The following is a 17,354-nucleotide window of genomic DNA, read 5'->3' on the forward strand; positions in this document are numbered from 1 at the left end:
TCTTTCTGATTCATAAAAGGATTACATAGTATAGACCTTAAAGAGATTTTTTCCTCCTAAGAAAAAATGTGGACTAATGAATTTTTATTTATTCAACCAGTCAGAACAATCAACTTATCTAATAAAGCAGCTATCTTCAGCACAGAATGAATTATTTTAGAACAAAAATTGAATTTTTAGAACAAAAATAAATATTGAGATGATTTAGAATAATTCTTCTTTTAAATTGTTTTTAATGAATTTTTAGATGAATTTTAGTTGAATTTTTAAAACAAAAAATAAATACTGAGATGATTTAGAACAATCCTTCTTTTAAATTGTTTTTAATGTTTATTTATTTTTGAGAGATAGAGCATGCGTCAGGGAGGGGCAGCAAGAGAGGGAGACACAGAATCTGAAGCAGGGTCCAGGTTCTGAGCTGTCAGCACAGAGCCCGACATGGGGCTCAAACTCACGGACCCGTGAGGTCATGACCTGGGCCGAAGTCAGACGCTCAACTGACTGAGCCACCCAGGCATCCCGAATAATCTTTCTTTTAGATATATGACAGTTGAAGCTCAGAGAAAGTAAGCCATGGTCCTATGATCACACTGAGTACAGGCTAATAGAACTCTAGGTTCCTGATTTGAAGCCTAAATTTGTTTTCATTATATTAGCTCCTTTCATAATGTCATAAAAATAAAATTGTCGTACTCTTTAAGAATTTTCATTGAACAAATCTAAAACTTAGGTAATATTGTGTCTGTTCTATATCAATATGAAAATTAGAAATAATTTCGTTATTAATGGTTCTTAAAGTTAGGTAAACCACACATTTATTTTTAAAAAAATGTTTAAGTTTATTTATTTATTTTGAAGGGGGCGCAGGGAGAGAGGGAGAGAGAAAATCCCAAGCAGGTTCCTCCTTGTCAACATGGAGCCTGATGGAGCTTGAATTCACAAACCATGAGATCATGACCTGAGCAGAAACCAAAAGTTGGATGCTTAACTGACTGAGTCACCCAAGCACCCCAAACCATACATCCTAAAGTTGGATATTACTCAAAAATGTCAAAAGTAACAATAGGTGGGGTTCCTTTTATCCTTTTCATCTCATGATGATTTCTACTTTTGTCATGTAGTCAATTAAGATGCATATGCAATTCGGCTTGTGATTTTCAAGTTTGACTTTCCCTACATACTACATAAAGTTTTATTTTGTGGGTTGTTTATGTACAGCATTCTTCCATGTAAACTGGAAATTAGAGGTATTCCACGGAGATATTGGGGGTTTGGTTCCAGACCAAAGCAAATAGCACAACAAAAGCGGTCAACTCTGTAGAAGCTGCTTTTAGGCAACAAGCTTGAGCAGTGAAGCCTGGGAAGGTAAAAGGGCCCCTAGTGACCACTGGCCTGAGTGCAAACAGACTCATTAGCTGACCCATCTCAAAATATCCATAAACCCCAGCTGACCAATGGACTACTTACAACCAGGCACAAGTAACAGAGGCTCTCATACCTCCTCCCTCTTCCCCATACCTACAGCACCCCCCAACACAGTCTCCTGACAGACAGTCTCCCCATACCTGTCCTGCCCCTGCTTTCTTATAGGGTATTCCATAAACTTTTATCTTTTTTGGTTCTGCCTTGGGTGAATTCTTTCACCGCCTGTGCTGCCAGCCTCTACCCGATTGGCTCACCCCACAAAATGCATTTTTTTTTTTTTGGCTTCCAGCACATATAAAAGTTACATTTAGAGGCACCTAGGTGGCTCAGTTGGCTAAGCATCTGACTTCAGCTCAGGTCGTGATCTCATAGTTCACGAGTTCAAGCCCCACATTGGGCTCTGTGCTAACAGCTCAGAGCCTGCAGCCTGCTTCGGATTCTGTGTCTCCCCCTCTCTCTGACCCTCCCCTGCTCACTCTCTGTCTCTCTCTCTCAAGAATAAATAAACATTAAAAAAAAGTTAGGTTTACTCTATACTGTAGGCTAAGTGTGCAATAGCATTTTGTCTAAAAAAACAATACATATCTCCTAATTTAAAAATACTTCATTGCTAAAAAATGCCAACCATCATCTGAGCTTTCAGTGAGTCATAATCACTGATTACCAATCACCATAGCAAATATAATAGTAATTAAAAAAAAAGTTTGAAATAGCGTGACATTTACCAAAATGTGACACAGAGATACAAAATGAGCAAATGGTGTTGGGAAAATGGTGTTAATAGACTTGCTCAATACATGGTTGCCAAAAACCTTCAGTTTGTAAAAAAATGCAGAATCTGTGGAGCACAATAAAGCAAAGCATGCTAAATGATGTGTGTTTGTATTTTCCTAAGACAGTAAATTCTTTTCATATCTGATCGAATGTTCTGAATCAAATTTAGAGTTCTATGGAGAGGTTAAGCTTAAAAAAAATTAGCATGTAGAATTCTATCAGAAAAGATATACTATATTTTTGTATAATTTAAGCGGTGGACTAGTTTTCTCAGGTTGCCCTGAAAAAGCACTAGAGACTGGATGGCTTAAACAACACATATTTATTTCCCCATAATTTTGTAGACTAAAGGTCAAAGATCAAGGTGTCACCAGGTTTAGTTTCTTCTGAGGCTGCTGCTGTCCGTGGCTTACATACTTCCTTCTGGTCTGTCCTTACAAGGTCTCTCACCCCTGGCATCTCTTTGTGTGTAAATTTTCTTTTCTGGTAAGGACGCCAGTAAATGTGGCCCTACTCTGAAGGCCTCATTTTAATGTAATCATATCTTTCAATGCCTAGTTTTTTTCTTTCTTTTTTTTATGTTTATTTATTTTGTAATTTTTTTAAGTTTATTTATTTATTTTGAGAGAGACAGCGATAGTGCAAGTGGGGGAGGGGCAGAGAGCGAGAGGGAGACAGAGAATTCCAAGCAGGCTCTGCACTGTCAGCTTGGACCCTGATGTGGGGCTCAGACTCACAAAACCGTGAGATCATGACCTGAGCTGAAAACAACAGTTGGATGCTTAACCGACTGAGCCACCCAGGTGCCCCATTATGTTTATTTATTTTGAAAGAGAGAGACAGAGAAAGAGAGTGTGAGCAAGGAGGGACAGAGAGAAAGGGAGAGAGAGTCCAAAACAGGCTCTGTGCTGTCACCACAGAGCCCGATGTGGAGCTTGAACCCAGGAACCACGAGCCAAAACCAAGAGCTGGATGCTTAACCGACTCAGCCACCCAGGTGTCCTTCAATGCCCTGTTTCTAATTAGTCGCTTTCTGAGCTATCCAAGTTTGGAGCTTCAACATATACATTTTGCAGGGAACACAATTCAGTGTGCAACAGGCAAAATGTATTTCCAACATACTAAGGAATAGGTTCTGCAGTGTTACAAGGCAACAATACTTTGAAAAGCTCTCCGGTTTAAGAGTTAATAGTTCTGAGTATTAGACCTATCCTTGTCTACTCTTGTATGAGTCAAAATCTTTCTATGCTTTGATAATCTCATAGCAAAATGAAAAGGTGGGACCAAAAGACTCTTAAGGTCCTTCTCACTAAAGTTCAATGATCCATGAAATTTTTAAATATGTAAAAATTCATTTTGATTTCATACTACCTCTGATATTTTCCATAATATGAAATAATGAAGTTCCGATTTCTCAAGGTTCCTAGGCTATCTTTTAAAATAAGAATATAACTCTTTCCACTTTGTTGCCTTCAAAGTTTTGCTATCAGGACTATGTTAAAAATGCAAAATGAATTTTTAACAGAGCATTGACACTTGCATTGTTAATGTGCCTTCAGGCATGTAATTAGCTGAGAAGTTTAATCTTTTATATTCTTAAGTTTGATCAGAATGCATAAGCTCAGAAAAGCTATAAAGTATTGACCAGCATCTCTGATAAAAAAAAAAAAAGTTTCCAGCAAGCATTTGAAGCCTCTTTCTGTGAATACAAATCCTCCTTGTTGCTTCTCAATAACCATATTAAATATAATAAGATGATTATATTTCCTTTTAGAATATCAGCCAGAAAAAAAATGTCTACTATTTTTCTTACTTCATTTTTTGAGACATTTATTTTGCCTGGGAATATTTGAAAATGATTGTGTGTAACTTTCCGACAAAAGATTAAGATGAATGACTCATCTTTAACAAAATCTATCATCCATTAAGGAAGAAAAGAAAGTCTGCTAGGTGAATATATTAAATGAAATTATAGTATAGGCTATTTAAATAAAGTTAATGTGTTTCCCATTGATTTATCTCATATAAATACTAACACACCTTTATTTCTGTAACACTCAACTTCATATTAGAACAGGTAGCACTTATTTGAAATATGAGACTGGAAGGCGTTAGGATTGCAGTGGAAACTGGTGATTCAGTTGAGTAAGGAGCAGAAAAAGTAACCTTGCCTAAGAACTGAAACTTATCTAAGTTGGAGATAATTAGAGATATTAACCACATCAGTCTGGAGGTAATTTTATTTCATTTAAAGAACTTATGCATAAGTATATACTCTAATTGTTCAAAAGCTGTCTCTTTAATTACTTTATATCAACTCATTGTTCAACAGAGAGTAGGTGGTAGGTAAATCTTGTTAATTAAAAGTTGTGTAAGAGGAAGATCAGATTTATATGGTGTTTCTGCTTTAGGGGAAATGTGAGATTAGCTCTGCTGTGATTATACTATAATTATGTAGTATTCGGGTAGGCAAGGTTAAAGTTTGGAATAAGAATGATGCAGACCGTCACAGCAAGAAGATCTAATATTATCACAATATAAAGTAAACCTTAGTGGTAGGAGAAGTATAAAAAAGATAACTCTTTTTGGAAAAGGCCGCTCCTATGGCTGAAATTATCCTGGTATCAGGATTTTAAAGTTTACTTATTTACTTTTGAAAGAGAGAGAGAAAGAATAAGCACAAGTTGGGCAATGACAGAAAGCGAGGGAGAAAGAGGACCCCAAGTAGAGCAGAGCCAGACACAGGGCTCAAACTCATGAATCGTGAGATCATGACCTGAGCCCAAATCAAAGGTTAGACACTTAACTGACTGAGCCACCCAGGTGCCCCTTGATCTTAGGGTTTTTTTTTTTTAATGTGTACTTATTTAGGTTTGAGAGAGAGAGAGCACACCTGGGGGGAGAGACAAGAGAGAAGGAGACAGAGAATCTGAAGCAGGTTCCAGGCTCCAAGCTGTGAGTGCAGAGCCCCATGCAGGGCTTGAACCCACAAACTGTGAGATCATGACTTGACCTGAAGTCGAATGCTTAACCAACTGAGACAACCAGGCACCCCTGATTTCAGTATTTTAAAAATATAATGGCAGTTGATTTACACCACATTCTCTTCAGAAAACAGCTATTCACAGATTAATGAGATGATACAATTACTTTACAAATAACTCTTTTGGATCTAGTTGGAAACAGAAACAGGACTATGAATGAACAAAGGTGACCTGTCCTATTTGTGTGCTCCCATGATCCTGAATATATGCCATTGGGATAGTGGAGTACTCATTACATTCTTTTCATATTTATCTGTGGGGATAGTAATTTCATTCCCTACTTTATAAGCATTTGAGCTACGAATTTTTCTCATTTGTGTTTGTATTCCTCACGGTACCATTTATTCTTTCAAAAATATTTATTAAATCTTTGTTATGTGTCAATGATGGTGCTATATACCAAATCATAATTGAATGGAAATATGTTATATCTGTTGTCCTGTGTTCCACGGGGACACATATACACATACTATGCACTACCAATATCTAATGCATTTAACAGGAGTGGGAATATTGGGGAATATGTATAGGAGAACCCTGTGGCAGTCAGTTAAGGGTATCAGCTGTGGAGTGCTTCCGGTAAGATTAGAAAGATGGATAGGATTTATGCTGTGGACAGTAGAGGACAAACATTGCAAAGCATGGCATTTGTGAGAATCACCTGTGTTTGGAAATTATAGAAAGTTTATTGTTTTCAAAGAGCCTCAAGTTTGAGTATCAGGATATATAGTCTAGGAGGGATAATTAATGAAGGGCAGGATGAAAGTCAGAAAGGGAGAGAGAGATGAAGGAAAGGAAGATATAGGAGATGCACTTGATCAGCAGAAAAGGGAACAGATCATAGGAGGATCTCCTATCATGGTAGACTGTTTGTTATTTATTTTATTTATTTTTCATTTTTTAAATATTTGTTTATTTTTGAGAGGGACAGAGAGTGAGCGGGGGAGGGGCAGAGAGAGAGGGAGACACAGAATCCAAAACAAGCCCCAGGTTCTGAGCTGTCAACCCAGAGCCCAATGGGGGACTCAAGCTCATAGATCATTATCAAACTCAGGAGATCATGACAAGAGACGAACGAAGTGCAATGCTTAACCGACTGAACCACCCATGCAACCCAAGTGTTTGTATTTTATACTGTAAGGAATAAGAGTGGTTGAAGAAACTTAGCCGGAGAGTAATTTAGTAAAAAAACTATGTCAATTTTATTTATTTATTTATTTATTTATTTATTTATGGCAAATAAAAGCTGCTTAGAATATTGAATTGAGGAAGTATAACACTTGAAAATCATAGAAATTATCCCAGAAACATCTGAAAATGTTCATCATGGCAATGATTCCAAAATAATAGGGAGCAAACAGCAGCAGCAGCGAAGGTTATCATTTAACTATGCCAACTTGAAAGTCGCCTCCAGACTTTCAAATTACATTAACTAGCAACGGACCTGCTTGTCTGCATTGTAGCAAGCACTGCCAGGTTAGTCCTATGTAGGTGGTGGCTGCAAAGTAGTTTGATAATTCTGTTTTAGTATCTGAGTGTTGTTTCAGTGGATCCAAATAGATATGAAGGGAACTGAGTTTGAAATCTGGCTCTTCACTAAGAATAGTGAAGATAATAATACACAAGGGTATCTGTGTATACATGCATTTATGGGTAGAGATGGGTCGTTTCCAAACCCTTAAAGTCACTATCCTATTTTATCCACCCACAATCCAGTGATTCATGCGGGTTAAATACTTTCTTTTTTCCTGTTTTAAATGATGAAAGTGTGACTATAATAGATAAGGGACTTATCTCAAGTCTCACAGAAAGTAAGAGGCAGAGGAAAACCCAACATAAAATCTACATGATTCCTTAGTTCATTGTCATTTCTTCTCCATCTCACTGCAGTTCATAGCCTCGTTAGAGGACACCAGCCAATTCTTGATATTTGTGATTTGCATAAATAAAATGGTCAGTTCAGACCAGTGGTTGTCAACTGATTGTAGTTTTGTTCCCAAGGACACATTTGGCAACATATTTTGTTTTTGTACAACGTGGGGGGAGGGGATGCTACTGACTTCTAGTGAGTAGAGGCCAGCAGTGCTGCTAAAGAATCTACAGGGCCTCAGAAAATGACCTGGGCCAAAGTGTCAACAGTGCCGAGGCTGAGAAATCATGATTCAGATTAAGTACATACTAAGGTTTATTCCAGCTATAAATTTCAATAGGACATTTTTGAGAAAGTGTTATTGTTATAAGTCTTGCATTTCTCATTGGTTGCCTGAATACTATCAATACCTCATAATTTCTTAGTTTCTATTTATTCCTTATATCTTTTAGGTTCAATATCTTTGTTATCCATTTTTTTCGTCTCTATAATCTGTTGAAATTAAAGAAGATGTTAAGATTCACTGATTTCCTACTATGTGTTAGGCAATTTCCTACATGTTGATGTACTTTATCCTTAAAACTGTATATTGAAATTGGCATTATTATCACTGCTCCCCTTCTTATATATAATGAAACAGTCCTCTAATATTGAACTTAGAAATAATGGCTTCATTTTCCTTTGCAAAGCAATGAGTTGATTATTCTTGTCTATATATCTTTTTAATAGAGGGGTCTGGTTAAACATTCTGAGCCTTTGCATCAACTCACATTGTGCAGGATTTTCACCCGGCTGCAAAAGTGAGATTTTCAGGGAGAAAGGCAGGTCAGCATATGTCTCATAGGACTGCAACATGAATATTACAGAGAAGCAGAGAAAGCAAAAGCCCTTGTCATTTTTTCTGAGTCTCTATCAATAGCAAAGAGCTTATTCTGCAAATGAAAAAAAATCAGCAGATTTAGTCTTTATAACCAAGTATTTAACAACTTCAGCCTTGTCAGTAATTAGCTATGTGATTTGGGGAAATTCAATATCTTTGTTCTTGCTTTCTTAAACCGTAAACTATTAGGTTGGAATAAAACATTTCTAGCATCTTTTCCATCTTTATAAAATAATGGAAGCTTTTGTAAATCCATCATATGGAATTCACTTGGAGAGGGTTCATATTTGTTTGGCAACCATCCCTGTAAAACTTAGAACAAAATATATGTGTATGGTGTGTGTGTGTGTGTGTGTGTATGTGTGTGTGTGTGTGTGTGTGTGTGTGTGTGTGTTTTAATTTCTAACAAGTGGTTAAGGTCTTAGGATTTAGAAAACGTACATGCACTTTCTAGTTTTAAACAAAACTCAATTTTCCAGCCTCAGTGAAAATATCCTTAAAATATATGATAGTTTTTATTTAAAGTTTTTAGTTAGTGCTGAAGATAACATTTCATTTCTAATAAGAAAATAGGAAAGGCTGACTTGGGAAAGAAACATATATGATACTTGAAAATAACTCAATTCCATTAAGAAGAGACTAAATAAAAGAAACTATGGCTTTTTAGAGCCTTCCATGTCTGTCCCTTTTCAGAGGTGTGCCAGTTATCTATCCATGCAGGTGGGTTGAGATAGCAGTAGTGTGCATATTGGATTAAAACAGAAAAGAACACTGGAAGACTGCATCTTTATGGTAAATCCAACAGCTTCTGACTCTATTTGCTATTACTAGCATGGGAAGAAGGTTGAGTAATTTTGTTAGTGCCTCTCTTTTCCTTTTCATCCAGCTGGAAACTTGGCTGTGGCTTTATGGTTTTTTTTAGGTTTTATCCTTTTTTATTTGAGAATAATTGACATACAACATTGTATTAGCTTTAGACGTGCAATATAGTGATTCAGTATTCATAGATATTATGCAATGGGCACCACAATAAATCTTATCGTTTGTCACCATAAAAAACAGTCAAATATTATTGACTATATTCTCTGTCCTGTACATTATGTCCCTGTGTCTTATTTATTTTATAACTGGAAGATTGTACCTCTTAACCCCTTCATTTATTTCATCCACCTACTCATACCTCCTCCTTCTAGCAACCATCAATTTATTCTCTGTATTTATGATGTTTATGTTTTGTCTTGTTTTGTTTGTTTTTCAGATTCTACATGTTAGTGAAGTTGTATAGCATTTGTCTTTGTCTGATTTATTTCACTTAACTTAGTACCTCTAGGTCCATATGTGTGTCACAAATGGCAAGGTTCTGTTCTTTTTGATGATTGAGTAATATTCCACTGTATATGTTTACTAATTGTTTTTATCCATTTATTTACTGATGAATATTTAGGTTGCTTCTATGCCTTGCTATTGTAAATAATGCTGTGATGAACATAGAGGTACATATGTCTTTTCAAATTTGTGTTTTCATTTTCTTTGGATAAATACCTACAAGTAGAATTGCCACATTATATGATAATTCTGTTTTTAATTTTTTGGAATATAGTTGACACACATAATTGCATTAGTTTCAGATGTACAATATAGAGATTCAGCAACTCTGTACATTATGCTATGCTCACCACAAGTGTAGCTACAAGCTATCCCCATACACAACTATTAGAGTACCATCGACTAAATTGCCCATACTCCGCCCTTCACTCCTGTGACCCATTCACACTATAACTGAGAGCCTGTACTTCCTACTCCACTTTACAATGTGAATTTATTTGGAAACAGAGTCTTTGCAGATATAATTAGTTGAGATGACATACTAGATTAAGGGTATGACATACTAGATTAAGATGACATACTAGATTAAGGGTGAATAGTACATACAATGGCTGATGTAAAACGTGCAGAGAAGAAGGTCATTTTCAGATGGAAGTAGACAGAGACTGGAATTGTGCTACCACAATCTGAAGAATACTTGAGGCTACAGAAATTGGAAAATGCAAGAAAGGATTGCTCCCTAGAGTCTTCAAAGAGAGCATTGTTTTGCTGATTGCTGGATTTCAGGATTTTATCTTACAGAACTATGAGAAAATAAATGTCTATTGTTTTAGGCCACACAGCTTGTTACACACTGTTACGGCAGGTCTAGAAAACTAATGCAGATTTTGGTACTCAGAAGTGGAGTACTTGTCTGTCACATATTTTAAAATATGGACGTTTCTTTGGAATTGAGTACTGAGTAGAGACTGCAAGTATTGAAGCTTACGATAGAAAAAGTCTAGGTTTCCTTGAAGAGACTATTGGTGGAAATACAGGCATGAAAAGTGCTTCTGTTGAGGTCTCAGAAGTAAAGGAGAAGCATGTCATTGGACCCTGGAGAAAAAAAAAACAATCTGTGTTACCAAAAAAAAAAAAAAAAAATCTTGGCTGCACTGTATACTGCTGTTGGGCAGAAAGCAGAACTTGCAAGCAATGAACTTGAATATTTAGCTGAGGACATTTTCAAACCAAGTGTTGAAGTTGAAGCCTGGTTTCTCCTTGCTGTTATAGTAAAATTTTGGAAGAAAGAGATAAAATAAGGAAGAATCTTAATAGATTCTTTGCTTAATAGCAAAATGGAATCAGAAACTGATGTTTTGCAAAATAGTTTATTTTTATTAAAAAAAAAACAAAACAAAACACTAAAGTACATTTTGGAGAGGATGCCAAGAGTGAGGAGAACAATCTGTTGTTGGAGATATTAGGTTTGTTACTTATGGATCCAATAAATCATCTCAGCAGAGCCAGAAATAGAGATACAGTTGCCCAGAAAAGATTTGTGGAGAACCCTTAGTCTAATGGCATGGATCCTCTTGACATACACAAGCAACAGACAAGGTACTTGAGAATGTCAAGCCCCCAGAAAAACTGCAAATGGGTTATGCATAGGGTCTCACCCACACATGATTTAGATGATGTGATTTGGGACTTTTTGAGTTGATGACACTTAGAAGAGATGTTGGACTTAGAGTGGATGCTGGAGTGACTCAAGATTCTTGAGAATGTTGGGCTGGAGTGAATTTGTTTTGCATGTGGAATGAATGTGAATTTTGGAGGAACAGAGGGTGAACTAGCGTGGGTTGAATGGTGCAGCCCAAAATTCATATCCGGCCACCCAATTTGTGGTAGTTTGTTATGGCAATTGGAAGATAGAAGTACACAGGAAATTACCGCAGAAAGAAGATTTTCTAAGTTTACAGAGGTTGTTATTCCACACCATAGACATTTGTGATAATATTCTTCTTCATTTCCCATCCAGTCTATGCCCAAATAGATGACATTCTTCTCAGCTAAAATAGGATTTAGATTAGCTCTTAAGCTGTTATGTTGTGATAGTCCGCCTTAGTTAATTAAGTTCATTCATAGTGCTAACTTATTGTAGATAGTCAAAATTCAGCACTGTCTCCCAAGGTAGTAAGTATAAGCAACATCTGGGGAGTGGTCAAAAAAATAAGTTATCTAGGGACTGCCTGGGTGGCTCAGTCTCTTGGGCGTCTGACTTCAGCTCAGGTCCTGATCTCACCGTTTGTGAGTTAGAGGCCTCCATCAGGCTCTGTGCAGGAAGCTCAGAGCCTGTAGCCTGCTTCTGATTCTGTGTCTCCCTCTCTTTCTGCCCCTCCCCTACCTGCACTCTTTCTCCCTCAAAATTAAGTAAACATTAAAAAAATAAGTTATCTAGGACCAAAGTTTTAAATATTTCAGTTTTATTTGTGGCCTTAAAGAATCATAGTTAACACAGGACCCACAAAGTATACTTCCTGGTACGTTATGCTTTGTAATTGGTAATTTTTATTCTTTACAATAGTTTATGTTCATTTCTTCACTTCAAGTAACTTTAAATCTGTCTAAAGTTCTAATTTAAAATAATCCCTTAGAAGTATGGTAAACACTGGGTGGCTCAGTCGGGTTGAGTGTCCGATTTCGGCTCAGAGCCTGGAGCCTGCTTCAGATTCTATGTCTCCCTCTCTCTCTGCCCCTCCCTGGCTTGCACTCTGTCTCTCTCTCTCTCTTCAAAAATAAATAAGAATTAAAAAAAAAATTTTTAAAATGAGTATGGTACTCATCTTCTTGGTTACTTTTGTTGCACCTTCCCGGTTCTCAGAAAGACTGGACACAAAATTGAACCCTTAGTATTCCTGATAGATGATACTGAAAAAATATCACCTAGGTCATTGAATGTACAGTCTCTTAAACTGTCCTTCATATGTGTGTAAAGCAACAAGTAAATGCAGATCATTTTTCTCTTTAAAATTGATTTCTCTCTGCTTTTCTGGATAGTCAAAAGTGATTTAAAAATATTCCTTTCTTAGCTCAAGCAGAAGAACTACAGGCTGTTCTAGGACAGAAAGCAAATAGTGAAATAGATGTGAAAAAAGAGTTCCAAAGCACAGAAAGAGCTAATGTGAAGAACATCATAAAAGCAGAGTATATTGTGTGACCTATACAATGAATAACAACCCTAAGTAAACTGAGAATAAAGTATACTTCTTTAGCTCTTCGAAAACTGTTGGTGTCCTTAAAAATCAGGAGATTCTGTGGCTAGCTCTTTGTGTGCCTTTAACTGACAGTGAAATGCAAGGTAACTTACTGACATGTTAGCTCTTTAGCTTGCTTTGATTTGTCAATAAAGAGCAGGTATGTAGGTAAATTATGCAATGAGTAACTGACCAATATATTTCAATATCTTATTCTATTTTCAATTCATTGTTTGAAGTAAATTGTATGCAAATATAAAAACTATTATGAATAAAAGCAAAATATAAAATAAATCATAAATAATATCATATATATTTTGTTCTTTTTTCCAAAGCTTAAAATGTGTCTCTTAAATCACATTTCTTTGACCTTACTCCACACTAACTCTCACTGACTAGGAGATATTTTAATAACCTGTCATTATAGAGGATAGAGTTTGAGAAGACAAAAGTTTGTTATTATAAAAATGCACCACTTTCTAAACATCTTGAGGAACATAGCAGTTATGAATATACTTATTTCACCTACTTATTTTTTTCATTTTGATAAATTTCAGAGTATTCTACTGAAGATAGAGTGATGTGTAAATACGGTTTCAAGACATAGATTGATGTTGATGATTGATAGATAATCAATAGATAGATAGGTAATAGATACATAGATGATAGATAATAGATTAGATAGATGACAGGTAGATGATAGATAGATAGATAGATAGATAGATGATAGATAATAGATTAGATAGATAGATGATAGGTAGATAATAGAGAGAGAGAGAGAGAGAGGGAGAGATAGTGCTTTCAGGCCTGAGAGAGGGAAAGTCAGAGTTGGTGTTGGTCAAGATTACTATAAAGGGGAGAATATTTCTGATTTCATAATCTTCTTATTTCTTCTTAAAAATTTAACTTTTCAGTCAGTTCTATGTTGTTTTGAAAGAATATTCTTAATGGAAATAAAGATTCCAATTCTTAGTATCTGTAATTATTTCTGTGGTGTTAATATAAAAAGTAGTTTTCTTTCCCTGATTAGTAAACTATGATTTTACAGATTTCCAGTTCTTAAAATTATGTATTAATTGGTTGAGTTAGTTGATATTCTAATTGTGAGTAGAGTGGGTGTACTGGACGATATTTAAAGTTTTTAACAAAGAGCATTTAGTGCAAACATAAAAGTTATGTTGAGGTTTTATATTTCTACAAATATGAAATATGTGTATATATATACATATGTATACATACCTACATATACATATATATAGGCATGTATATGTATATACATATATGTTTGTATTGTGGGATATAGGCACAAATATAAAGTAGATACCACAGATCTCCTTGTGATTCAGGTGGTGAGGACATTCCCAGAAGTTGTGTGTATGTCTATCTAAATATTTTATTTCATTTCAAATTATACACATTTCTAAAAATTAAATGATGGGCAACAGTAGACTTTTGGGAAGTCTTTTGGTCTCAGATTTATGAGAGCTTCTGTAAACTGAAGCATTCCTCCTTCTTTTCTAAAGGCGGTCAAATTAATTAGACATTTATGTTGGTAGTTTTTACATCACTTTATGTTGAATGGTATGCCAAAAGTGAGAAGGGCAATGACTTGACACCCATACCTGTATTTTTGTCAACCTTATCTTGGGCATGGGTATACTTAAAATGGCTTGTGGCTTTAATATTGACCTGGAACACTACCTTCCTTTTGTTTTTAATTTTGTTTCTTCTAATTAATTAATTATTTTATATTTTTCCAACTTTTTTCTTTCACCAAATTTTTATTTTTAATTCCAGTCAGTTAACATGCAGTGTAATGTGGTTTCTGGTGCAGCATTGTGATTCATCACTTACATACAACACCCAGTGCTCATCGCAAGTGCCCTCCTTAATCCCCATCACCCATTCAACCCATCCCTCTATGTGCCTCCCATCTGGTAACTATCCATTTGTTCTCTATAGTTAAGAGTCTGTTTCTTTGTTTGCCTCTCTTTTTAACCCCCTTTATTTATTTGTTTTATTTCTTAAATTCCACATACGAGTTAAATCATATGGTATTTGTCCTTCTCTGATTGACTTCTTTTACACTAATACTCTCTAGCTCCATCCACGTCATTGCAAATGGCAATGGATCATTTTTTATGGCTGAGTAATCTCCCCTTGTGTGTGTGTGTGTGTGTGTGTGTGTTGTCCACACTCACACACACACACACACACACACACACACACACATTATAGCAACTCTTCTTTATCTATTCATTAGCCAATGGACACATTGGTTCTTACCATAATTTGGCTGTTGTTGATAATGCCATATAAACATCAGTTTGTCCATACCCCTTAGAATCAGTATTTTTGTATCCTTTTGGTTAATACCTAGTAATATAATTTCTGGGTCTTAGGGTGGTTCTAGTTTTAATTTTTTGAGGAACCTCCATATTGTTTGTCAGAGTGGCTGCACCAGTTTGCATTCACATCAACAGTGTAAGAGAGTTCCCCTTCCTCTGCATCTTTATCAATACCTGTTGTTTATTGTGTGGCTGCTTTAGCCATTTGGACCAGTGTGAGGTGATATCTCATTATAGATTTGATTTGTATTTTCCTGATGATAAGTGATGTTGATTCTCTTTTCATGTGTCTGTTAGCCATCTGTATGTCTTCTTTGAAAAAATGTCTATTCATGTCTTCTGCCCTTTTTTAAACTGGGTTATTTGTTTTTGGGGATTCCGTTTTATAAGCTCTCAGATCTCAGTTTGTAAATATTTTCTCCCATTCCCTAGGTTGCCTTTTAGTTTTGTTGATTGTTTCCTTCACTGTACAGAAGCTGTTTATTTTGATGAATTCCCAATAGTTCATGTTTGCTTCTGTTTCCCTTGCCTCTGGGGTAGAAAGAAATTGTGGCTGAGGTCAAAGAGGTTACTGCCTGTGTTCTCTTCTAAGATTTTGATCATTTCAAATTAAGTCTTTCATTCATTTTGAATTTATTTTTGTGTATGGTGTAAGAAAGTGGTCCAGTTTCATTCTTTTGCATGTTGCTGTCAGGTTTTCCTAACACCATTTGTTGAAGAGACTGTCTTTTTCCCATTGAATATTCTTTCCTGCTTTGTCAAAGATGAATTGACCATTTAGTCGTGGGTCCATTTCTGGGTTATCTATTCTATTCCATTGATACATGCGTCTGTTTTTGTGCCAGTACCATACTGTCTTGATCACTACAGTTTTGCAGTATAACTTGAAGTCCAAAATTGTGATGCCTTCAGTTTTGCTTGTTTTTTCAAGTCTGCTTTGGCTATCAGGGGTCTTTGTGGTTCACTACAAATTTTTGGGTTATTTCTTTTAGCTCTGTGAAAAATGCTTTGGTATTCTGATAGAGATTGTACTAAACGTGTAGATTGCTTTGGATAATATAGACATTTTAAACAATATTGTTATTCCAATCCATCGGCATGGAATGTTTCCCATTTTTCTATGTCCTCTTCAATTTTCCTCAGTGGAACACTACCTCCTTAACATAAAAAATTCAGGATATTCATACATACAAATAGTTTTCAATTAGTAAATGCCTAATAAATTTAAGTATGTAGTTGCCTTAGTCTTGCCTGGTATTCTATCAGTCACCTTGATTGAAATTCAATTATATAATATTCATGGAAATTATATCATAAGTCTGCCATCTGAATCAACAAAGTATTCAGCATGTTCACTGATAAAATGCAGTCTGCATGATTTGATGGAATAATTGTCATGCAATTTTTAGCAAAAAAGAAGTGTTATTTAAAGTAACTAGGAAGTTTTGGCTCTGGTATGTATATGACAGATTATATATCTACAAGGAAATACTTACTAATAGATTATGAAAAAAAATTAAAAGAAAGAGAGTTTATATATGTCCAGCAACAATATATTAGAAATATATTAGGTAATTTGACAGATAATCAGTAACTTAGATCCATTTTAAATCAGGTTGTTACGAATATGCCTGTGTGAATGTATGTATGCACACATATGTATGTATATATATCTTGACAAAAATATATTGAGACATTTTCTTTTATTGAAGAGTTTGGGGGCTTATTGAGAAATCCAACTGTTTAAAAACTGTAGCCAAACTTTGAGTGGTCTATATCTAGCTCAGGGAAAATGCATTTCATTCATGAACTATCTTACATATTGTAAATATAACTTGGCAATATGAGTAAAAGTCATATGAATATCTGATGTTGAGATCCATCATTGAAAAATTCACACACACACACACACACACACACACACACATACACACACACAATTTTTACTTAACTTATTATCCCAGCATAACAGTTAATGACTTTACTTATCACAAACATTCTTGAGAAAGGTATTTGGATTAAGTAGATACTCAAATGTTCAAAGGACACTAGGAATTCATTTCCAGGTAAGCATTTTACATTTTTTTGTAGTATTATTGTACTGATTTTTCCTGTGATAGATGTGATATATTGGTTTTATGAGTTAAAAGTTATGTTTTACGTACCAGCAGTGATAACAAGAAATTGATGCTTGAATCTTCACATTAATCAAACATAAAGTAAGCATTCTTGTTAGAGGTTAGCAAGCACTTAGATCCATTACCTAATAGTAGAGTACAGACAAATATTTATCACATGTTAATTGTCTAGGTTGCAGATTTTTCAGTCCCTTTGCTTCTCTCCTTTTGCCTATTCTCTTCATTTGTTTCTTTTTCTTCTTTTAATGCAATACTATATAAGTTGTAATAGCACATGCCTGTAATATTTGCAATTTCAATAAATAGAGTGGAG

The sequence above is a fragment of the Prionailurus bengalensis genome, chromosome B1 (genome assembly GCF_016509475.1).
Source record: "Prionailurus bengalensis isolate Pbe53 chromosome B1, Fcat_Pben_1.1_paternal_pri, whole genome shotgun sequence".
Classification (NCBI taxonomy): Eukaryota; Metazoa; Chordata; class Mammalia; order Carnivora; family Felidae; genus Prionailurus; species Prionailurus bengalensis.